General features: G+C 29.8%; 1 protein-coding gene across 4 annotated transcripts in view; it reads right to left on the reverse strand.

Moving 5' to 3' along the window:
* The window catches only part of Wdr62 (WD repeat domain 62), a 315,495-nt gene that overhangs the window by 247,260 nt on the left and 42,263 nt on the right, over positions 1-25,972 (reverse strand). Inside the window, exon 1 of one of the 4 annotated variants that reach the window (XM_075363397.1) lies at positions 8,153-8,289. The exons of the other annotated variants lie outside the window; for them this stretch is intronic. The gene's annotated coding sequence lies outside the window, so the exon portion shown is untranslated. Of the gene's footprint in view, positions 1-8,152; positions 8,290-25,972 lie in introns of those variants that run through there. 4 annotated transcript variants of the gene reach the window in all.

Here is a 25,972-nt window from a genome sequence, read left to right on the forward strand (position 1 = left end):
TGCTATAATTAAATAAAATTAATTTTAATATTAGTTACAAAAATTATGTTATAAATTTATATTGGCTTACATTTTTAATTTACAACTGTATTTCCAACAGCGAGGTATACCAACCATTAATCAGTACATAAAACAAGATTAGTATATTCGCAACAATGAATCGCTTTTCTATCTGTATTAATACTATTCCAAAATAATCTACCCCTATTAGAAAAAGTAACTTGCCAAGAGGCAACATCTAACACGCAATGAGAAATAGAAGCCACGACCCATATTTAACTCGAATTTTAACCGCTAATGAAATATAAAACTTTAAAGTCAGAAACAGATAAATTAGATAAACCAAAATATACAAATGGAATTACCTACACATAATAAAATTATGATAGAACTACGTCGGTTACCAGACTAGGCGTATGAAAGTTTGGATAGTAGAAAAATAACAGGTCACTTCTGCTCAGAAAACTACTACTTTCTACAATATTCCAGCTGAATCAATTTATAACTATCATTGCTAGGAAACTATTACTGCTAAAATTATCAGTTGGAAAATAATACAGAATTTTAAGAAATAGAACCATCAGGCCTATATATATATATATATATATATATATATATATATATTTTTAAACCCAATTTTAATTTTTTTCTGATTCCTTTTTTTCTTCTAAATCAATCAATAAAAAGAAATTGGTATAATAATTTTGATCGGTAATAATATCAGTTAATGTTGAAGAACTGAAACTGAGTGGACATTTTCCAGAAGTACTTTCAAATATTTCTCACGGAAAAAACACTTCAGGGATAGTCTATTAATGAAATATTAACAAAATAAGATACAGTTTACTGTCCTTTAAAGAAAGGTGAACCGAAATGGACTTAATCCCAATCCCTGAGGGGCAATCAAAATCCTATATCATATGAGAAAAAGTTAATATTTCTTGAATCATCTTCGGATATAATCGATTAAAAATAATTTTTAATGGAATAAATTCCGGGAGAAATATTTTAAAGCAAACAGATCAAATTAGAAAATTTTTACTCTAACCTACGGTCGTCATACACATGATAGCAAAACATTTTTCAGGTTTTTTTAATTAATGAAGGATGATAAAATATTAATTATTATATTATTCATTTAAATAAATTAGGTGTACAGGAAGGAAAAAACACACGTATATGTAACAAAAAAAGAGAGAGAGAATGTTTTAACATTCTTTACTTTAATAATACAACAAAAAAACAATCATTAATGGATTATGTAGTCCTTATTTTTAGATCAACAAAACAAACTGCATCCTTTAATTTAATCGAGTACATAAATAAATATGACCAATCATCGGACAATGCTGTAAAGTATAAAAAAATAAATAATATACTACAGCCACAACGTTAGAACAGCGAATAGGCAACCGGGGCGTATTCACGCAATACTTCACAACGATACAGTAAAGGTAACTGCATGGCTCCCCGCCCTCCACATTATTTTAGTAGGGAGCTGCATTCCATTTCCACCCTGCTGGATGACGTCATCCTATATATATATAAAGCATTATATAATATGACAACGCCACTACCTACAACATTAAAAATAATATACTATAATCACGTGTTAGGAAACTTAGCAGGCTGGAGAAAAAACAAACTTTGATTATCCAGAACCTATTTAACCGAACACAATATTTAAAGCATTTTAAACAAACAACATTTTTAATATTTTACATTAAAATATTAAGTTTAATTTTGATGAATTAAGTATTTCACGCGGAAAAGAAAATTCAGGAGATAATTTACATTATTTAAAAAAAAAATAATAAAGATAAATTTATCGTTAACAACACGATTAATATTTAATTTTAATCTTTTTCGTAAGTTCAACGGTTTATTAATATTAATATAAAAAAAAATTGAAAACGGTTAAAAAAGACTAAATGAAGAGTCTACTTTTATCGCTTAGATATCAAAATACTACTTTGTCGATTAACAAATTGCGAACGATTACTGCGACAACCAAACTTTGAGGCAAGAATAATAAATTAAAAATATTAATCTTCGTTAACGTAATTTTTTCTTTATATGCAATACATTTTATAAAATCTTTATTGTTACTATTTTAAACGGAAGACGTTCAGATGTGAAATACGAGTATACAGAGTGTATCACGAAGTTCTAACGGGACTTTTACAACTTATTCTACACGTGAAAATAATGGAAAAAGTTCATAAAAAACATATATCCTAAAATACTTCGTTTGCGAGTTACGGCTAGTGAAAGATTTTGGTCGGATTTCAGCTACCCCGCTGAAATGAAGTCGTACTGAAATATTTAGGACGTTAATTAGGGATCAGAATTTTTGATTTGAAAAATCGAATACAATAGGTTCCAGAACCGTATCTGCATTAGTTTTTGAAAAATCTGAGACTTGTTACGAAAAAGACTGACCTTTTACAATAAGGTTTAATCATATAAAAAATTTAAATCTTATTTATCCAAAGAATTAAAAGACAAATTGAAATAATAAATTGTTTTAAGTAATTTGAAGAAAATATTTTTGTGCTTAATTCCAACAATCCTTACTTTGAAAGTTTCAAGGTATTTTCTTTAAATACCTTGAAACTCTCAGGAATAACGCAAAGAACCAAAGTTTTATAATGGTAGAAAACTACTTTATTTTATTTTATAAAGTGTAAGTTATGATTTTAGTGACAAGTTTTAACTTTCAGAATAACATTTTAAGTAATAGAAGTGGCAGTAAATGTTATATATATAACAAGGACAAGAAGAAAAAAGACGATGTTATATTGCAAGATGGATGTGACAGTTACAAGCTACATGAAATATCGATGTCTGAACCCCAACAAACCGAACCAGTATTAAAATTTTTTAAGCGTTTCTAATAAATATTTCGGCGTATGACATTTCAAATTTATTTACCGATAATCTTATAGAAAATACAAATTTATTATATAAACAAAAAAATTTGAATCATTTAAATTAAAATTCTTTAGCATCATAAAATTCCGGTTTTTAACTTAAATCTTTGTGAAATATACCTTTACAGTGCAATGAACGGATGATATATTTTTAGTGAAACAGACAAGTATCAAAAAGGATTCCCTTATTCCGTACCAACATAGCTAAAATATTTTCGTCTGCGTAAATTTTATTCTTACCTTTTTAAAGGTTATTCGTTATTTCCTTAAGAACAACGCGTTTTTGTATGTATCTGTATCATCAGTTTCTTCCTTCTACAATATTAAGTTTTAAAAATTGTACGTTTCATAAAATATCTTCCAATTACGTGGAAGACAAAATGGTAAAATAATTCAACTACTATATATATTACAAATTTTAATTTATTTCACACACACACCGTTTTTAAAAAATGATCTATATAAGAATAGAACTGATGGTTCAGATACACCCGAAAATGTGTTTTTCTTTTTTTAAAAATTATGAAAACAATTTAAAAAAAGATAAGAATACCTTTCTTAAATCTACTCTTTCTTTTTCTTCTTCTTATGTTATAACCGCTATCGATCGCCGATTAATTTACGATATTACTGGAATGCCATGTGATTTCATGAGGATATCTATTTGGATCTTTTATATAGTGGTTTCCTGTGGCCTTCTGCATTCTAGTGCCGTCGACCGACTATTTGATCTTCTGACATATGGGGTAATTTCACATCCCGAGGGCAATAAGTTCTTTGACAGTACCAGCTTATCCGCCCTTACACGAGGCCATAGGTACTTAGTAAGGGGAGACCCCTCATTCCCTATCGGCTGAGGGCAGTGTCAAAAACACCGGGTGATGGAGTCCCTACATTCCTACTCGTTAAAGTTTACTATTTAAAGTAAGTTTTACTGATGATAATAAAACAAGGATGTTCATAATTATATATATATAGTAGACTATATTAAATATATTGTGGGAATACTATTGCAGTAATTATCAATTCTAAGTTCTGGGTTCAAATACCACTCTAAAACGATTTTTTTTTTAAAATCCCCCCTCCAAAAAGGTCTGGTTTACCATAGAAAAGGATCCCGTCTAACTTGCGATTTCTTTATATTAAAAGCTTCCAGTATGCGGCCTAAAAATAAAGTAACGAATGCTGGGTATGACAAAGAGGACTTAATTGATGTGGATTTCAAAAACATTTTACCAGATTTCATGATTCCTAAAATTAATAAAAATGTAATAAAACCAATTACGTAATAAAATTAAAGAGTCCCATCAACTAAAATTTAATGTATCGGGATAAATCAAAAATATTGAAATTTTTTTTCTAATTTTAAAACGTAAAACAGCTCCTAAAATAAACAGACTGTATCGTAGACCTTATTTTCGAAAAAAATATGACTTTAATTCCAGATATGTAAAAAAAAAATGGATAAGTTTTACTATTAAGACATCATAGAACAAAAGAAATTGAAGTTTTGTGCTGTCAATAAAAACGTACGTTTTCACGATACATCTTATATAGAATCGTTAGCTTACAGTAACATATTAAATCAATCTTAACCCTGTCTATATTTAACAACTATGAATGTTTTCGCACAGAAGAATACAACTGTATAATATAACCTGAAAGGTGTAAGTATTTATGAATAGAAATACTTTTACCGTATCTACGTACGATAATGAAACATCAGATTATCTATAAGTAATTTTTATATACTCAATTATAGAATTCTTTTTTACTTACAACATCGATGAAATATATAATATACAAAAAAAATATTAACGGAATATTATCGATTTATAAAAATACTGAATCGTACAGTCCATACGAATTAATAATACAGTAATAAGAAGTGAAAAATCGATATTATAGCAACCTACACACATCGGTAAGGAAAGACTGAAAAGAACTGATAAAAAATTGACTGTAGAATATATTAGTAATATTTCTCGACTGAAAATATTAATGTTTTTAGTTTTTCCAGTACCGCAAACGATGTACGCAGCAAGGTAGTAAACGTATACTCGTCGCTACGCCAACTCTCAAGCCGGTACCTATATATACTGTAGCACGTAGCTAAACACAGAATAGTAGTAGATACAACAGGGGTTGTACCTGAAACTCTATCTTTTAAGGAAATCATATACCTGTGAGCCCACTCGTTACAAAACATTTTTAACTATAGAATAATTCACAACTCTATGATTCTTTTACAGGTCGGTGAAATATATACTTTTACTGAAGCGGCTGCCAACCTTTAAATTTCACGCCGCGAAATATAAATGTACAATATCAGTAATAAGTATTTTATTATAACAAAAACTAAGAAATTTAAGAAAGTATTAGATCGATGAGTTTATAATTAATAATACGATCCAAAAATAAAAGTTTTCATGTTATAGAGTATGAGTTGTTTATTATTATAATCTACGAGTATTTCTACCTTTTAAGCAAAATCGAAACTTAAATAAACGCCTTTAAAAACATACGAAAATTGGACTACTATTTGATGATGTTAACGATAATATATTTAAAAATATACTACTTATTTTATAAAAACTACTTTTGTGGTTATAGATGAAAAAAGGAATTAAAAATTACTGGTTTACTATATTAAAAAATAAAATAATAATAATAAAAGAGTAACTGTCATACTGTGAAATGAAAGTACAAAATAACAGGTTAATCGTACAGTTAATTCCACTCCCAAGGTAGCGGTTATACTTCATTCAATTACACAGTACCGTTTTAAAAGCTCGGCAGTAATTTTAAAATTAAATTAAAATTAACTTTCCAAAATTAAAATTTAATATTATCTAAGCGCAACGTCTATATAATCCGTTTTCTTAGAGACTACACCCAAAAAATTAAAAGGCGAATATACGCAAGCATACAATCCATTCACATAAAACTAAAATGGTAATGTATAAATCCAGCCGAATAGTTTATTAATAAATTGAAAGGATCGACTACAATCAAATAATAACCGGATTTACAACCGATATATTCAAAACGCCAGCACGTTTTTTTGTTAATTCCAACTAGGCCTATTATATATTTGTAAAAAATTAAGAATATTTTTTTCATTAATTAATTTGTGGAAAAGACTGATCCCGCACAAATAAATTTAATTTGCTGTATGTATGTACATCCTAAATATGTATTAGTTTTAAAACCTCAAACTGTAATTAATAACTTCCGAGAAAAAAATGTATTTCGTGTTCTAAATAGTTCAAATTTTGAATCCGGGTAGAATTTTACTACTTATAAATTATAAGAGCTGCAATATACGAATTCTCAAAACTATTCAGTAACGTAAATTAAAAAAAAGATAATTAAAGGTAATGCATCAATCCCAGAAATTTGTATAGAGTACATAACCTTAATGATACCTAAACTTTCCTTAACAGCAGTAACTATTAAAAAAAAACTTAATTATTAAATTATATTCATTTTTTTTTTAAAGAAAAGTGCTACATCATCATTATTGAAAATAAGGATTCAGTCAACATCGAACAAAAAATTTTATAAAACCAAACCTTAAATTATAGTTTAAAATACCTCTTAAATTAATCAGTGTAAAACATTTTGCAACAAATAATGAATATATTTTATTTTTTATAGGAGAAAGTTTACATATTTTTATTAATATATTTATTTAGGTAATGATATTGTTCCCATAAATAGGGGTATTTTTTTTAATCAACATTTTTCCATGAATTGGTATTTCTATGAAATTTATGGGGGGGGGGGGGAATAGCAGTAATATCACTAGATTTGTAAGTAATAAATTAAAGCAATAAAAATTATTATTTACTTCTATTAATAAATCCATTTTTATTATTCTTCACCGGTTTTCAGAGATTAAAAATTGCCTGAAGCTGAAGCAAGGCGACTAATTTGCTTAAAACTGGTAGTAGAATAAGAAATACAGGGTTTGAAACTATAAGTAAAAACATTTTCATTTTTTCGATATAAGACAAAAATACGGCAGTATTAATTCATATAAATGAGGGTTAATTGTACGGAACGATTAACGTAGGTTCGGGGAATAGAATCCAACCGCATCTAAATATAAAAAATGGGAATTTATATAATTGAAAAAAGAAAAAAAATGGGAATAATCCATAATATATTAACAAAATGCAAACGCAACTTAGTCCAATAATAGAATTATGATATTTAAGAATTAAAAATTTTAAAGCAATTTTGTTTTGAAAAAATAAAAAAAGTCGCATTTCAACTTCAGAACAGCAAAGTAATATTTTACAGTGATTAAATAATAAATAAAAAAGAACTTAACCTAAAATAAATCATACGAAAATACGGGTGGCACCCAATTACTGGAAAAATACCATTTAATTTCCTTTCTTTAATAATATTATTCGATAAATTGCGTCGTACACAAATTTCAAATAAGACAATCGTGTAGAACAGACGAAATTTCAAATAACATTAGAATAACAAGATTCTCCACACAAATCCAGCAAACATCCACACAAATTTCGTGACGCCCACACACAAATGCATTTATTATAATATTTTGCAAAACTGTTTAAAATGGAATCAAGACTGTTAAAAAAGTCGAAAACGTTAACCGTGTATGTTATTGTAATATATTTTTCTTTATAAATTAAAATAAATATCTGTGATAAATAAAGAGAAGTATTTCTATATATTTAACATTTCTATATATTTAACGCGCACGATTTAAGTACTAGATAGGTTTAACCTGCTCTATCGAAACGTTTTATTAGAATTTAAAAAGTAAACCAGAAAAATTAATCTTTCATTTATATTAATATATCTTAAAATTAAAACGTAAAATTTAAAATAAACATTCGCGCGCAATCACTAACTACCACAAAAATAAGGGGAAAAGATTCCTTTTTTCAAAAAAATTTCATTCAAACTCTTAAAGGAATGATCAAAAATATATAATTTTGGTTTAGTTCAAAACAAACTTAAATTTTTGCAAAAATTAACATCATATAGATTAACATATATTCTTTAAAGAATAATTATCTATTAGTTTTCAAAATACGATTTACTTTTCGTATTAGCATCGAAAAATATACCCTTCGCAAAAGACTCGCTATAAAACATCTAATTTTTTTTTAAAGCGCTAAAAAATAAATAAAAATATTAAAAAATGTTTTAAGCAAAACATTAACACCTCTCACCAAAAGTACGCGTTAAGCACACACAACACTAACTAAAATTATTTAATTTCAATTAAATAAACAGCCATTGCATATGACAGCACTTAGAAAACAACTCATAAGCAACACAGCTGTTATTCTAACCGTCCGACGGAAGCACACACACACACTACATACAACATACTAAAACTCCAGGTGTGTCTCTATATTTTATTATGGAAGGGGAGATACCTGTTACCTGTTGTTACCAGGTATACCAACGGTATTAAAAAATATTTCCCTATAATAAAATAAAAGTCACTAACGTAAAACGTTACAAAAATTTATTGACTGTTTCTATGTTGTCGTAAATTTTTAAATAACGGTTTGTGTAGGAAATTGAAATTTTAGTGGTTTTACCATATAAAAGATATCATTAATTAAAAAATAAACAAATAATTAAAATAAATCGCATTGTAAACAAAAATCTAACCCGAATAAATCCATATAAAATAAACCTGATAACTATGTTGTTGAATTTCCCGGTATTTGTGATCGTGGATTAAAGTTTAAAAGCTACACACACACACACACACACACACACATATATATATATATATTAAAAACAAATAAGTTAATTAATTTTGTATTTTGTTATGTTGCTATTATAAAAGGTTTTACCACAGTTTCCCTTGATCCGTCCAAGCAAATTACAGCTGAAAATTATCTTTACTCTTACGATCTTACTTATTTAAATAAAAGTAATAGAATATTTCTTAGTTGATATTTTATTCAAGTAAAAAGTAAGAACATTTGCGTCAAAAATCACGTTTAGGGTTTTCCCCCTTAATTTAAAAGAGTACCCAATATTCCTACAGCATCAAAAGCCGAAGATTATCACGACTCTGATAATGTGTTATTTGGAGAGAAAAAACTTAAAAAACATAACCTGAATATATCCCTACAACCAGTTTATGCCTATAAAATGTATATAACGTATGGTTGTGAATAACTGATTCTTACAATATTTTTCAAGCTGATTTCAAACATAAAATCAGAATTCTTCGATCAGGCTGTTTTTTTGTAACTACCATTTTTATTTTCGGGTAGTATCATGCATGAACTCCATAAGCATAGCATTCTGTGGACGTAAATACGTTCTCAAATATCTCCTCTGCCATGCGGCCAGTGCCGCATAACTAAGAGATTCCAATTCCAGTACCAACAGATACATGGAACTTAGATGAAGATGAAAATGTCGAATCTTGTGCTGACATATCAGGCGATGAAGAAAGAGATCCAAAATTTTTAGAAAATTGCTATACTGAACCCCATTAAATTAATCGGTCAGAATTAAATGATCTAGTTCGCAATCCAAATTTATAAAAGAATCAAGAAGAAATATTGGCATCAAAACTGAAAGGATGGCGTTTTTTACAACCAAACACTAAAATAAGTACTTTCCGTGACAGACAGTCAGAATTTGAACATTTCTTTTCTCAGTACGAAAACTTAGTATACTGTAATGATGTGAACTCTTTACTGGAAGCCTTGGGACATATGGACCATCCTGACGAATGGCGACGTTTTATTGACTCGTCAAAGCTTAGTTTGGAAGCCGGTCTACTTCACATTAAAAATAAATACCCATTAACACCATTAACATATGCTGTTCACATGAAGGAGTCTTATGAAAATATGAAACTTGTATCGAGCAAGGATTCGGTATGGGAAATATTTACGGCATATTTGTGGAGATCTGGAAGTAACAGCGCTTTTACTTGGACTACAACTTGGATACACTAAGTTCTGTTGCTTTTTGTACGAGTGAGACAGCAGGGATAGAAAAAACCATTACATCAAAGAGAGAGGTACTGACTATAGGAGAGAAGAATGTTGTTAGTCAGGCATTACTAAAACCAGAAGTAGCTTATCTTCTGCCATTACACATTAAGCTAGGTTTATTCAAAAATTCTGTTAAAGCAATGGATCATAATAGTGGACAGTTTCAGTTTCTAAAAGACAAATTCTCTAATCTAAGCGATTCTAAAATAAAGGAAGGTATATTAGACTACAAATAGGAAAACTAATCAGTGATTCGGCGTTTGAAGAATGTTTGAATGACTTGGAGGTCGCTGCATGGAAATCATTTCAAAATGTGGTAAACAACTTCCTTGGAAACCGTAACGCCAGTAACTACAGAGAACTTGTGAGTGAACTCCTACAAAACCACAAAAAACTTGGGTGTAACATTTCACTCAAAATCCATTTCTTACATTCACATCTGGTTTTCTCCCTAACAATTTCGGTTCTATCAGTGATGAACATGGAAAACCATACTTTCACCAGATCTACAATGAAAACACGATACTAGGGAAAAGTGAACCCAAAAATGATAGCAGATTACTGTTCGAATCTAAAGAGGGATCTACCTACAGCAAATTACAGCAGAAAATCCAAAAGAAATAGATTTTAGGTGAGTACAGAATGCATGTAATGCATTGTTATATCACGTTCAAAAAAAATTTCAACTACAAAAAACTGAGCCCGATAGAAAAGATCTATTAAAATAATTGAAATCAGCATAAACAATACTATAAGAATCAAACATTCACTCTCATTAACAAACAAAAAATAAAAATTTTATGACCAGTGTAATCTGAACTCGGTCTACAGCGTTGGAGATTTACTCTTAACAAAAATTTAATTATTTTTTTCTTTAGCAAAAATTAAATCTAATTATTCCTATGATATAATTCTAATTAATAATAATTATTAATCAGAAATATATTATTAACCAATTATTAATTATAATTAACAATCGGTTCAGAAATAAAAAAGTATATTCTTACTGTCGCATAAACTATTCCCGCTATAACATAATTTAATAATCGGCAACGTAAACTTATCTGAAGGGAAAAAGAATTTATCAACTCCTGAGTATAGAACTAGAAAACCTTACCAGTTCTATATAAGCTTTTTGCTACAGCTTTTAATAACGCAATCGAAAAACAAATTAATCTTCACGCTGGTAACATACACATACTTAAGTATATGAATTACAGACAAAAAATTCGCGTAATTATAATTTCGTAAACATAAAAATTTACGGCGTTTATTAGGAATTGATATAAATCACGAAGAAAAAGGTGTTTATTACTATTTTGTAATCAGAAGTTTAATAAATAATTAATTTCCAGGCGATCACTTTAATGTTACCCGTAGGAACGCGTAATACATCATTTAATAAATGCGTTTATTTATATACAAGGAGTCGTATACTTTACATGAAAAATTGATCGATTCGTGTAATATTCCATAGTCTCTCTATATGACCCACCGGGTTGGTCTAGTGATGAACTGGTCATGGCAAATCAGCTGATTTCGTAGTCGAGAGTTTTAAGGTTCAAATCCTAGTAAAAGCAGTTACTTTTATGCAGATACAGGTGTTCTTTGGTGGTTGGGTTTCAATTAACCACACACCTCAGGAATGGTCAATCTGAGACCGTACAAGACACTTCGTTTACATCATACATATTCTCTGAATGATTTACATTGATCTCTATACTCGTATAAATGAATAGCGGATCCCGTGTATTGGAATCAGTAAAATTTGAAGCGTAAACTAGCGCCACCAAATGAGTGGCTAAAACTAAATAAAATGAAACGGTGCATGCGCAGAGGTAAGTGTAAGAGTAGAAAATAAACATCCTTACCATCACGATTATAGTTGCGCAGGCGTACAACGGTTCTATTTAGTTCCCAGCCACTCATTCTGGAGCGCTGAAGTAGGCTTCAATATCGAACACTTAATAGTATTTTACGATCCTTTTACAAGGATCCTCTACCCAGTTATATAGATATCAGTGATGAATCATCATTCATCCTCTGGAGTAATACCTTACGGTAGTTCGGAGGCTAAACAGAAAAATAAAGTCTCTCGGTATCTTGCGCATCATTGTTAAAACAGGACTCTGTTATATCTTTGAACAGACAAGTCAGGACATGTTGTTAATTAGAATAAATCATCGGAACGATAGCCGGTGATAGTGTCAAGGAGTCGATACTATTGAAGTTTAGCCGGTCAAGGAGCTCGGCTTTGAACTGTAAACGTTCCGGGAATTCCATCACAAACCCTCATAATACACAGATAAATAGTAACAGATGACAGAAAACAATTAAAAGATAGCAACTGTACTAGATTAAAACCGCTGTAAATCTAAAAAAAAAATTACCAACTCCTTTTATTTTTATAGTTACGACATCATTTGCTAATACAGTTCAACTTCGATTTTATAATTTATACGTGCAAAATAAATACTAGGCAAACTATCGCCGTACAATATCTAAAATTGTAGCCGTAATGTTCGCATTGGTCGACTGCGAAAACGATTAATTACTGCTATACTATAATACGAGTATATTGTATTACCTGTAAATTTTATTACACAGTTACATATCTATAATTAGGATTTTCAACGAATATAAAACTAACTGCTCGTAAAATTTACGCAGTATTAATCTTTTTTTAATCATTAATGTATTTATTTTTATTTTTAAAAAGGGTATAAAAAATAAATTACTTGTCACTAAACGTTAGCTTTGTTCTACAAGTCAAACTAGCCGATGTACCTCCGAGTACTGGATCTTATTTACCCGAAAAGGAAACCGCAGTAAAATTCCACAGAAGAAAAATATTTTGTAAAAAAAATGTTTGAAATTTATTTTCCGTACTTCTCGTAAAATCGTTAACTAAGATTGTACAATCACGAAAAAAAATTGTATCCGCAAGATAAGGAAAGGGATACCCGTTCAAATTACGAACGTTGTTTTTTTTTCCAAAATATTACTCGCCAAAACTATTTATACTACCATTGTAAGAATATATTATTTAATCGGCTACTCCAACTATAACTACATGAAAAATACGACTGTACGATACGACATGCTCTCTGTTTAAACATTATTGTTCGGCCGATAATGGAGATACTAGGAAACATTTACATCTAAATCGTTTTCATAGGTTCATGGGGTCAGCGGTTCTTGAGTTTTAAACGGACGTAGGTACAAACTTACATAACGTACTGTTAAGATACTACTTTTACTCGCTCATCAGTAATTTTTTAAATTAGAAAACCGATTCGAAAACCTTTTTTGGTCGATTATTATAACTCGAGAAATCTACAAATAGATTTTTTAATTTTGAAAGATTACTCGTAATATTGTTTTTAAACTGATATACCGGAACTCAAAACTTTCGTAGAATTTATAATAATTTTTTATATGCTTTTTATGAAGACGTGTTATCTTCACGACTATAAAACCTAGAGATGGGGGACATACTGAGTCGGATTCGTTACGAAATCAGTGCTGTACATTAAATCCGAAAAAAATATTATGAAATTGTAAACCGTATGGTAAGTCTCGCACGTATCATTTCTTCCGCTCAAAAAACAAAACTTCCTGTAATATAAATAAAACTGTTTTTAACAAAATGATACTGATATTAAAAAAAGGTAAGACACTACATTTCTATTACCAAAATCCATTATTAATTTAGAATTTTGTTTTAAAAAAATGTAATAGACAATAGATATACAACAACAGATAATAAACAATGTTTAAGCGTACCATATAATAAGCAAAAATTATAAAAATTTGTTACAAAACTCTTACCGGCCCGACTTCATTTATTAAACAACCAATAATCATAAGAATTGTATTATTTCCGTAAATAATATGTGTTACATATAAATGAAATCGGGCCGGTAAGAGGTTTTTAACAAATTTTTATATTCTTTGCTTATTATATGGAACGCTTAAACATTGTTTATTATCTATTATTGTATATCTATTGCCTATTACATATACGTAAACAAAATTCTAAATTAATAAGAGATTTTGATAACAGGAATGTAGTGTCTTACCTTTTTTGATATCAGTATCTTTTTGTTAAAAACAGTTTTATTTATATTCAGAAAGATTTTTTTTTTGAGCGGAAGAAGTGATATCTGCGAGACTCTTACTGTACGGTTTACAATTTCATTGTAATTTTTTTTTATATCGCTGCGTTTTGTTAGAATATTTTTTTTTTTTATGAATTACTGATTGTTATTATGGATTTATTTTAAAAATTTATTGCCTTTCTAGAACAAACAAATATACATTTTTTGAATTTCACAGTCAATTTTTTTGTTGATAGTCATACCACTCACTTCATATCACTTTTTCCTTTTTTAATAAAACCATTATAATGGCCTTCACGAATCGAAAATCCGTGATGTAAAATTGCACTTATTACTTTGTAAGTCTAACCCTCGATTTTTATCGTATCCGCGGACACACTTTTTATATTACTAAATGAACTTTTTTTTATTTCTCCATCAATTAATTCAGGTAGTTCTAACTGTAGAATAAAAATTTTACCGATCGAATTTATTTTTAAGAAATCTTTGTTGCCACATTTGCAACACTTTCCTACTGTTCGTACTTTTTGGTTTTATTAGTCAATAGCTATAATCTATTGTAAACTCATACTTTTAATTTTTTTAATGAAGTGATGGGAAATAAAAAAATTGTTTCATCTTCAGTACTTTCATTTGCATAAGAGCATTTACTATTAAAAAAAGCTGTAGTATATTTTCTTTTAAATTTTATTATTTCAAGAACATTATCAAGTTTTTGTACGCCACCTAGTACTATAAAGTACTGCTACCTAGCGGCGCGATTCGTAAACCCACCTTTTTGAGGGAAAAAGAATATATTCGAGTCCCGCGGTTCATCAAATGGAAGAAAAAAACGTTGTCTAACAAAACTCGAGGTACTTTCTGAAATTATTGTTTATAACAAATTTAATTGAAATGAAATATGTTTTCATGCTTATTTTTTTAATTTTTTCCCCATTTTCATTTCACTTTTAGGTTAGGTCATGTTAAGAATTGTAAACATAGTTCGTAGACTTCGACGTGCCGTCCAGTTCTGTGGACTCTTACCGGAGAAGTTCTAACGAACTTCGTGATTACAATTAAAGTTGCGATAAGTAATTTTTTATTATATTTCACTATTATTATTGTTACTACGCGGTGAATATCGGATGGAAGGAAGCACAAATTCGCTAAATTCTTTAAGGTAATCAATTTCTATACCTACGAGGGCTCTTACTTATTTTTATATCCTAAAGGAATCTTTACAATTAATCCAATCCCTCTTCCTCGCTAAATTCACTACGCAAAAATAATTAAATAAAAGCGTAATAAAAAAATTGAATCTACACGTCGTAATTACACATTCATTTATAACACTGAATCCATAACGAAACTAATACAGTACGTTCCATTCGGCGAGTTGTAGATGCAGACAAAACTTTAAAAAAAAGTAAAAATATGAAAATAATCGGTAATTTTAAAATCGGTATATCCATTTAAAACACTAATAAAAATAACGAAATGATTATAAATTAAAGTTTAAACAATCCGGTCATAAATTTCGTGAGTTATAATAAGCCGCAATAGGCAAGCCTTTGCTTAAATGCTCTTAAAAGATTACTTTTCGGATTAACCTAATATATCTCTCTCTAATAGGCTAATTTTTTTATATATACTTATGACAAATATGGCTCGATATTGTACTATTTTATTTGAGGCGTGTTTGATGATCTTTTTTGTTAACTTCTGACCTGCGAAAAATTATAGGTAGAAATTAAAATGAAACTAAATGTTGAACGACGCCACTTTGTGTTTTTTTATAATTTATAGCGATAATTGACGTTATCGCTTGAAAACAGAATATTTTTGGCACGACCACTACATCATTTTTACAATAATCTGTGTAGAACTTAAAAACTCTTTCAGAAGTACACAACCGGTAGTCCAGTTATTTTAGGCTATCGCTAAAGCCGTTCTTCATCCCCAACAGTAAACGAGGTACGAGTACTATTATGCTATTTACTAGATAGATAACTATGTAACCGTTTTTAAACTGCGAACTGGAAAACTAACACGTAATATCCTCAATCATCAGTTCAGGTGTAAGATTTCATTCCCTACCACTAAATACTGTCGAAAATTTACACTCGGCCCGTTAATTGTACCGATTTCAATTTTTTTTTTAATTTCAATTTCTACTGAATTTCACAATAAATATAATTAATAAGAAATATATCGACCATTTATACGGTAAAACAGTGTATAAATTCGTTTTAAAAAAAATCATTATAATGCATCACAAATAATTAAATACTACTCCAACTCATTTTATATTATTACCTCATACTATCACATGAAATAAATAGGTTTTCAGGATGCCGCCATAATGTTCTAATTTGCAGAGTTTAAAATTCAAAAATTTACCGCCACATGAATAAACGTTACTTTTTTGTAACACATCATCAGCATCATAAAGTTATTTGTCCCGAAGCATATTCTTTGCACCATACCCACTTCTATTTTCTTCAAGCTAACCTTTAAAATTTGTTATCGTTCTTCTATCCTATTAGATAGTCTATCATTTTTAAACTTCAGCCTCTTTTGCACCTATTAACAATTATTTATTCGACATTTTACCTCTTATGAAGTCCCAAGTAATTAGCTTTCCGATTTTGAATTTTTCTGAATAAGGTTCTATTGCTGTTCACTATTCTCATTAATTTGTTAATCACTCTGTCCGTCCGTTTAATTTTATTAATTCTCCTACACTCCTACATTTTAAATGTCTTCACCCTATCTTTTACTCTCTATCTTAATCGTCCCTTTAACGTCCAGCGTCAACTTTTTCACTCCAAATGTTTCAATTTATAATAGACTCCTTCTAGTCTAACTTCATCTCACTAAATCTTTCTTTTTATTAAAACCAGCGGTTTGCAAACCTTTTTGACTAAAAGAGTCCTTTTATAGAATCGATTTTTATGGCGGAGCCCCTTAGGCCTACCCTATGTTTTACAAGTTTATAAGAGTAATGTTAACGGGAAATGATGGCAAAGAGGGGATAGATAGTAAGGGGATCTAAAAATACACTTTTTGGCCTGAAGAAGTAACGTTAGTAACTTTTTCTGCCGTAAATGTATCGCAATGGTTCGGCGATTCAAACGTACCAGTAAAACAAAACACAATACGTTATTAATGAACGCTTACTAACTACACACGGTTAAGAATATTCACAGTTAAGTCACTCCAAATCGACTAGCCAGCTTCTACTTATGTGGGACTGTTTCGAACGGATTCCAGGAATTCTCTGGAGATCGATCGAGAAACTTCTCGAATGTCCAAGAAATCATTCTGAGTTCAGTTATAAGAAGGACCATTATAACGCGGCACACGATAGACCGGCGCTACAATAATTTAGGAACTAGTAGCAACAGAACGACCAAGCAGCGTTTGCTAGAAGAGGAGAGAAACTTTATTTTCCAAATTTCTGTTCAAAATGTAATTTCTAATTTTCTTATTTCGATTCTACTTTTGTTTTCTATTATTTAATTTCATTCAATTTTTTTATATTCTATTTTTCTGGAGCGGGCGCGCAGCAAAGGTTAGGAACCATGTATAAACGATTCCTTAACAGTTAAGTATTTATATTTCTCATCGATTTCACGTTTGCGATCTTTTTTAACACGGTATCGAAGTACTTCTACCGTTTTACTTGTTCAATTCTTGCTTGTTTCACTGGCGAAAACATTCGTAAGGTTATTAAGTATCCAGTTTACATTTCTCTTTCTTCAGCATATACTTTCATTCCGTATTACATGCTCATACAACAAAGGTATAAGAACTGTATGAAAAATACAAAAGCTTACCCAGGTGCGGATATAGACTCTGATCACAACTTAGTAGTAGCAGAAATCAACTTGAAGCTCAAAAAAATAAAGGATGGTCAAAAACGAAGTACCTATGATTTGGAAAACTAAGAAACAAAGATAGTCAGAGAGATGCAAAATAGCGTACTCGAAAAAAAAAAGAACAGCAGGAGAGCCAAATAGTGCGAATGATCATCGGTTAAATACTAAAAACAGTATAAAAGAAGCAGTTGAGGGAACGATAGGAATTAAGAACAGAGAAAGAGTACGGAAGGAGTGTGTCAGTGAAGAAATTATAGAAAAAATGAATGAAAGGAGAAAATGGAAAAATGTTCGGACAGAGGAAGATAAAAGGAACTATAGAGAGCTTAATAATGAATTAAGAAGAAAAACTGAGATAGCAAGAGAAAAATGGTTGCAGGAAAAGTATACTGCAGTAGAAAAACAAGAAAAGGGTACGATCTAATGTACAAAGAAGCTGCAGAAATGGTTTCAGGAAATATCGAAGAAGTTGCACTGTGTATCAGATCGAGTCGAAGAACAAGGAGATAGTAACTGAAACGAATGAAGTGAAAAAGATATGGGAGGAGTACATCATGGAATTATACGCACTGAATGATAGGCCAGGGAAAGTAGGTCTAGGAATAGAGAAGAGAACAAAGTTCATGAAGACCACAAGGGTAATAATATATTAAAATGTGAAGTATGCTTTTCCATTAGCGATGGCTAATGAAAAAATTGGAGGATGTAATAAATTGCCGATTGAGTTGTTTAAAACTCAGAGAGAATGGATAAATTCTATTGTTGGATCTGTGCAATAAAATATGTGATGAGGGTAGATGGCCTACAGACTTTCTGGATACAATAATGGTGCTATTACCAAAGAAATTTAATGCTAGAAAGTAAAATGCGAAGAATACCGGACTATTAGTCTAATTTTGCGTGCAACAAAAGTCTTACTAAGAATTCAGAGCAGGAGGTTGCACAATAAATTGGATGAAAATATTGCAGAAGAACAATATGGCTTTAGACGGGTTGTAACTAGGGATGCCACAGGACTGCTTGGAATTATTGGTGAAAGATATATATGTAAAAGAGAAAGAGTGTATGCTGCGTTTGTAAACCTTGAGAAAGCTTCTTTTGATAGAGTAACATGGGATAAATTGATGATAATTTTGAAGAAGAAAGAATTGACTGGAAAGATAGGAGACTTATGAAAGAGTTTTATATGAACTCGAAAATAAAAATAAGAATAGCAAGTGAGACAACGCAAAAGATAGAAATAGGAAGCGGAGTGCGACAACGATGCTGCATGTTACCTACACTGTTCAATATTTATCTAGAAGAAATCATCAACACTGGTTTGAAGGGTAACAGAGGGGTGGCAATAGGTGGTAGAAGAACAGAATGTATACGATTTGCTGATGACGTGGTAGTGCTGGCAGAGAGTGTAACAAAGTTAAATGAAATGCTTAGCGATCTAAATGAGGCTAGTGAAAATCTAGGGATGAAAATTAATAAAAATAAAACAAAATGTAAGGTATTAGGCGGCAAGGATGAAAATATTAATGTACGAACTGGGACTGAGGTACGAGAGCAGGTGGTGAAATTTAAATACTTGGGTAACCTCATAATGGAAGATCTTAGCAGTACCGCATAGAGAATAGCAATGGTTAAGGAGGCATTTAGTATGAAAAGGAGTTTGCTACGTAGGTAATTAAATTTAGATTTGAGAAAGAGATTGGCAAAATGTTTTATTTGGAGTATCATGCTTTACGGTGTAGAAACGTGGACTTTAAGAAAGGAAGACAAACAACGAATTGGAGCGTTTAAGATGTGGGTGTGGTGCAAAATGCTAAACGTCTGTTGGCAGGATAGAGTAACAAATGAGGAAGTGTTGAGAAGTATAGAAGAGGAGAGGAATGTGTTAAATATCATTTTAGACAGGAAAAGGAACTGGCTAGGGCACTGTATGAGAAGAAAGTGCTTACTAATAGATGCAGTTGAAGGATTGGTGAATGGAAACAGAGGAAGGGAAAGAAGAAAATTTCAGTTGATTGATAGGGTTGTAGAAAGAGGTAAATATTCGGAGAATATTGTGTTCTGCCATTGGCAGAATACAATGAATGAATGAATGATTCATTCCATTTTCTGACATAATGTCTTCTATTTAACGTTATATATCTAATTACATAAATCGGTTGTATGAATAATTATTATTACTATTACCAATAATCATATTAATTATTGTAAAAACTAATGGTATATTTAAGTATAGTTGAACAAAACTCTGTACAAAAAGAAAAAAAAACATATATCAATGAACGTGAATGTGTTACGTTCAGTGATGTCATTAAATAAAAAAATTCCCTTCTTCATTCCATAAGAGATTTTTTATTAATAAAAAAAAAATCCTTTATTTGTTTAATTAATTTTTAAATTACGACCAAAAATGACAGAAACATGACCTAATTTGGTGTAATCAAACAATATTTTTAAGGTATATATTATAATTGTTGATCGATTAAATATTAATAACATTGGCTTTTTATCTAATTCATACTCCTAACATTTTCTATCGTGTTTCGGTCTGTTATGTCTTAAATAAAAATCGAATTACTAAAACTTATCCGATTGTCAAATACATAAATATTTTCAAAACTGATTTGTTTATTCCGTAATTTAACAAAAGTAATTAAATAAAGTATCGATAAAATACAAAAAGTATTTTTTCGAATAGTATTTTTTGAGCTGTAGAACAATTTTCAAGAAAACGACATACTGTACAGTTTTTGAGCAAATAATTTTTTTTCTACATCTTAAAAAATCATATAAACTCCTCCTCCAACTCCTTAAACTCGAAAAAAAAAGAGTAAAACATAATGTCAACTGAGTCGGTTTTTATCTTCTTGAGATGGATGATCTTCAACAGTGGGGATAATTTTTTTTTAATTATTTTTACATATAAATAAAAATTATTTAAAAAAATAGTATTCATAAACAAACTTCTAAATGTATTAAAGATAGTAAAAAAAAAACATATGAACCCCATTTAAAAAATAACAAAAGAAATGTTTAATGCATTGCATATTCATGGAACTAGGAAAGTAATATTTTCAATATGGTAAAAAAATAAGACACAGAATTTTTAAAATTTACAAGTTTTATATACATATATTTTACTTTAATCTAGGTATTATTTATTTTTAACTCCCACAGATTTGTTTTAAAAATAAACAACATTTTCGAAATAATGTTGACTTACTCCGGATAACTGCAATAATATCGTAGAAAAAAGGATAAAACATTCTATAAATAAAGAAATAAAAGAAAATTAATATTAATATTGTTAAATATAATGTTCATACGTGAAATACAACCGAAGCAAGCGGCAAGGACAATAACAAGGATTCAGACAGAAAAAAGGCGATCTATAAATCGACTCGTGCCTTTAAGCTACAATTTAATTAACGATTATTAATTTTGCTTTTTTTAACGATCGACCGACAGCTGTGAAAATAAACCAACAATTCGTGCATATTTATTCCATTAATTAGCTCTAACACGTTTGGAAATCGTATAATGTATTTTTACTACGGAATTACAAGGGCAAACTGACCTACGAACTCGCTTTAATACATCATTCAAATCACACGGTAACAAAAATTTAGCGAATGAATATATCCCGTCCCTGCAGAACTCCTTTAAATGATTTTCCAGACTTTATTAACGTATTTTATGTAAAAAGCGTTATAACGATTGCTTAATCTAATTTAAAGCAAAGAACTACAATTTTAAGGAATTTCAGCATTAAATTTTTATTTATAAAATAAATTAAATTTAAATATTAAAAAAAAAAATCAATTAAGCCTTAACATAAACCGGTTAACGCAAACTAATCTGTACGTTCAAAAAGCTAACAACAAAGTTATTATACTTTCTTGGCACTGGTTATTTATTCTTATAAATTTTTAAAATTTGATCGGTTCCCCCAAGCCCAATATTGCCCCCAAAGTATTTTTTGGAGGTCACTGGCACTATTATTGTGCTTACGAAGACAAAAAAAATCTTTTAAAAAGAAGCAATAGATAGTTTTCCCGATCTTAGCGAGGGGGAAGATTTGGAGGGAAATCTTTTTTTAACGGTAAGACAAGCATGTACGCGTGTACTGAGCTTAATATAAAGTGGCGTTATGATTGTAAAATTTTGAGAAAATCGACTCCAAAAAAACCATCACCCCCACCCCGTGGAGAAATTGACCCCAAACTTTTACCGACAAATTGTCCCAATTTGTCGAATTTGTCCCAGATTTTATACGAATCTCTGTGCCAAATTTCGTTACAATCGGTTCATCCGACCAAAAGTTATTAATCTTCAAACACACATCCGTATGTACGAACATTACCCCCACTTTTTTGGGGGATCCTTGGGTTACAAAACGTCGAGAAATTAAAAAAACCATACCCCATTTTTTGTAAATGATTACCGCACTTTCCTTCTCGCGGCATAGCTCTAGAACTATGACGCAAGGAAAGTAAAATTGATTATATAGTTAACGGGTAGATTAAAACGTGTTCAGCCCGGCCAAATAAACTGCATCCTCAACGATGCGGCCAGCAATAAAAATCGAATAAATACGCGAACTGAAATCCGAATCTCTTTAGTTCGATTAGTTGAAATATACGACTGTACGTTGCGGACAAGGCGATAAACTCTCTCAAGCAGTCCTTCAATAGATCAATCATCCCTTTCATCTCACCTTCTAATTCCTTATCCTTTATTTCTTTTTTTACATTGGACGACTGCCACGGGAACCGAATCGATCGAAAAACTGTTTTTATCTACAGCATCATGATGGTATATTCTAGTTGCCGACAAAACGGCCCCTTTTCATTTTTTTTTTCAAAAAATTATTACAAATTTTAAAAAAACAGAAATTCCAATGTCATATTTTTCCAATATCACAATTTTTCAGGATGAATCGGTCAAGTACTATTTCGATGGATTTCTTCAACATAAGAGAACAAATGAGGACAGTTTTAAGTCGTACGTAAACATCGAGTTACCGTAATTAATAAATTAAAAATGAGCAGATCATTCGAAATTCGTTATAATCAATGCTCATAGAAATAATTTATAAACGAACCGAGAAGGTTCCTTTATTAAGATAGAGCATATAAACGAATATTAAAAGAACACGCTTATTAATTAATAAATTTCTGGAAAGTGCTTATTCTATAATTAAAATAATATTTCCTCTCTATTATCTTTAAGAATATAATAATTAAATTTAATACTCACCCTGAAAAGCGGAAAAAATTAATTAATATAATTTTTCATAACGCTACTTTAAATCAAGACTTATAATTTTACGTATATAAAAAAACCTTGAAACAGTATAATATAATATAATATAGACGTATATTTTTTATAATATTTATTTTAAAGCTTAATAATATGCCGGCATGGATAGCTTCTCCTTTCTTTTTAAAATAAGCTCATATCTAATCCTTTCATAAAAAAACAAAGAAAAAACTCACTCTTATTTACAAAGAAAATCAGTTTAGTAATAATACTTGTTTTGAAAAAAAAGCAAAAGATATACCGCGAAAAATAAAAGAAAAAATTATCCTGGAATAAATTTGAACTTTAGGAAACAAGAATTCCTAAAAATACTACAATTATAAAAACGTCTAAGATAAAATAATAAAAATTAAAAAACACGACAGCCAAAAATTATTAAAAAATAAATAAATGAAAATAAAAAACGAGCGATAAATCGAACTAACAGCGAAGAGAAAAGGCATGGAAATAAAGGCTTAAACGTGGTTATGACTAATTAAATAAAATAACGGGTGACCGATCAACTTTCAGACAGTTTTAATTCGTTTAAATATATTTTTCACGTTGTAGAAATAGCAGGCATTTAAGGCTGTCTAATGATTACGTTCTCACCAGGCCTTACATCCATACGAAAATTTTGTCCAACGAATCAAAATGTAGTGAAGGGAGCTCTATGATACAGGATAATTAATATTTAATATAGGACAATTACTATTCAGACCCCGACTGCATTTAAATACTTTCGTTGAAATACAAAATTTTCTTATCGATATAAGATCTGGTGAGAACTTAAATCATTGGACAACCTTAAATGCTTGCTATTTCTACAACGTGTAAAATAAATTTAATCAAATTAAAACTGTCTCAAAGTTAATCGGTCACCCAACTGATTTTCATTTATTTCCAAAGGAATAAATGACTTTTTTATATTTTTTTTAGTTCAATTTATTTATTTTTTGGTACTCCTGGTTTTTTTTTACTTTAATTTTTTATTATTTAATACTTTTTAGTGATCACTGAGAAAAATTCACGATTCGAAAGCATATGAATGTAAAGTATATATATATATATATATATATATATATATATATAGCCTATGAGACTCCCGGTAATGTAAGGATTCCAATGCGGGGTCGTACATCTAAATCGGTTTGGTCGTTGAGTTGGTACGGTAAAACATACATACATACACCCTAAACACATTACACGCTTTTTGGGCAGTCATGTAAAAAATATGATACCATTCATGAACAATAAATGATTTTAGTTACCGGTTTTACCACACCCAGAACAACACTACCATAAAAAAAACTTTTTTTTTATTTTCAAATGAAAAATGTGTCCCTGTTGTATTTTTTGAAAAAAATAATGAAGTCGCTTCATATTTAATTACACTACATTTTTAATTAATAGTACTGTTTTGATGAGAAAAAAGAAATTTTTCCTAAATTTTTACCACAACAGTGTCAAATCTTTCATTTATTGGCACTGTTACGTTTATCTACAAGTCACACTATCAGTCATACTCATATTTTGTCACTGTTGCACTAGGTTTATGGACTTCTTTAATGCTAAAAAATCAACTACAACACGGCTGTGTTGTTTTCATATAAATACAGGTTATATGCCAAAACTTAATTTTCTTTATTTAAAAAAAAATTTTTCTATTATTATTATTATTAACATAAACTAAACGCTAAATTAAAAATGTTACGAAAAAATCAAAATTCTAAATTTTAACATATTGTGTAGGCGCTCGTAATATATTCATTCAAAGATCAATAACTCAAAGTGCAATTTTTGAGTCGGTTGTTCTATGCGTGCGATATGTATAACCGATCATATTACCAAATACACTGAATAACATCATATAAAAAAAAACAAAGGTCGATTAAATTCATTTCTATTCCCAGCTAAAATTTCAGTTTCTGATAGCTCTCATTTCCTTTTATATCATTTATAATTTTTACTCTTTTTTGCCTATCTTCATAGCGCTGCTATAAAGTATAAATAATGCTAAGTATAATTGCATTACAACATCTACTGACTCTTCTATTATCGCTCTAATCGATTTTCTACTTGTATGTCCCGACCAGTACACTTTACAATTTTAAATTGTTTTGTTTATATTTCTATTTTCGTTTATTCTCTTAACTTTTCACTATGTCATTTTATTTAATTTTCTCCAATCTGCCCGCATTTTAAACACCTCTAGTATTTCTTGGGTCCTATTTCTATGCGTCCAATTTTTTACACAACATACAAAAAAATAACAAGACTTGAAATCTAGCATCTTACTGCAAAACAGTTTTCTTTTATATATAATTAAATGCACCCTCACCGATTATCATTCTTGTTTTTGTTAAATTTTCACTTTTGAATCATCTGTTAACATACATCCTAAATACCTACCGGTTTTACTCGCTCAGGAATTCATCGCCTTATTGTCTTTTACTTTTGTTTTCTTAACGTTCATTTTTATATCATATCCTGTAATTTCTTATTCGGAACGGTTAAATATTCTGCAGTTATTTAATGCTCTTTATATAACATATTTTCCTTCCTCCAACGCTGTAACAAAGTAATGACGATATGAAACAATAAGCCGGCAAATAATGTCTGTGCAAAAGAAGTGAATAATTAAAACGGTATGATTACTTAGATGTTAACCGAAGACTGTAAAAGCGAAAAGGAAATAAAAACAGAATAGCAATGTTTAAGGAAGCACTTAA

The sequence above is a fragment of the Lycorma delicatula genome, chromosome 4 (genome assembly GCF_047948215.1).
Source record: "Lycorma delicatula isolate Av1 chromosome 4, ASM4794821v1, whole genome shotgun sequence".
In the NCBI taxonomy this organism is placed as follows: domain Eukaryota; kingdom Metazoa; phylum Arthropoda; class Insecta; order Hemiptera; family Fulgoridae; genus Lycorma; species Lycorma delicatula.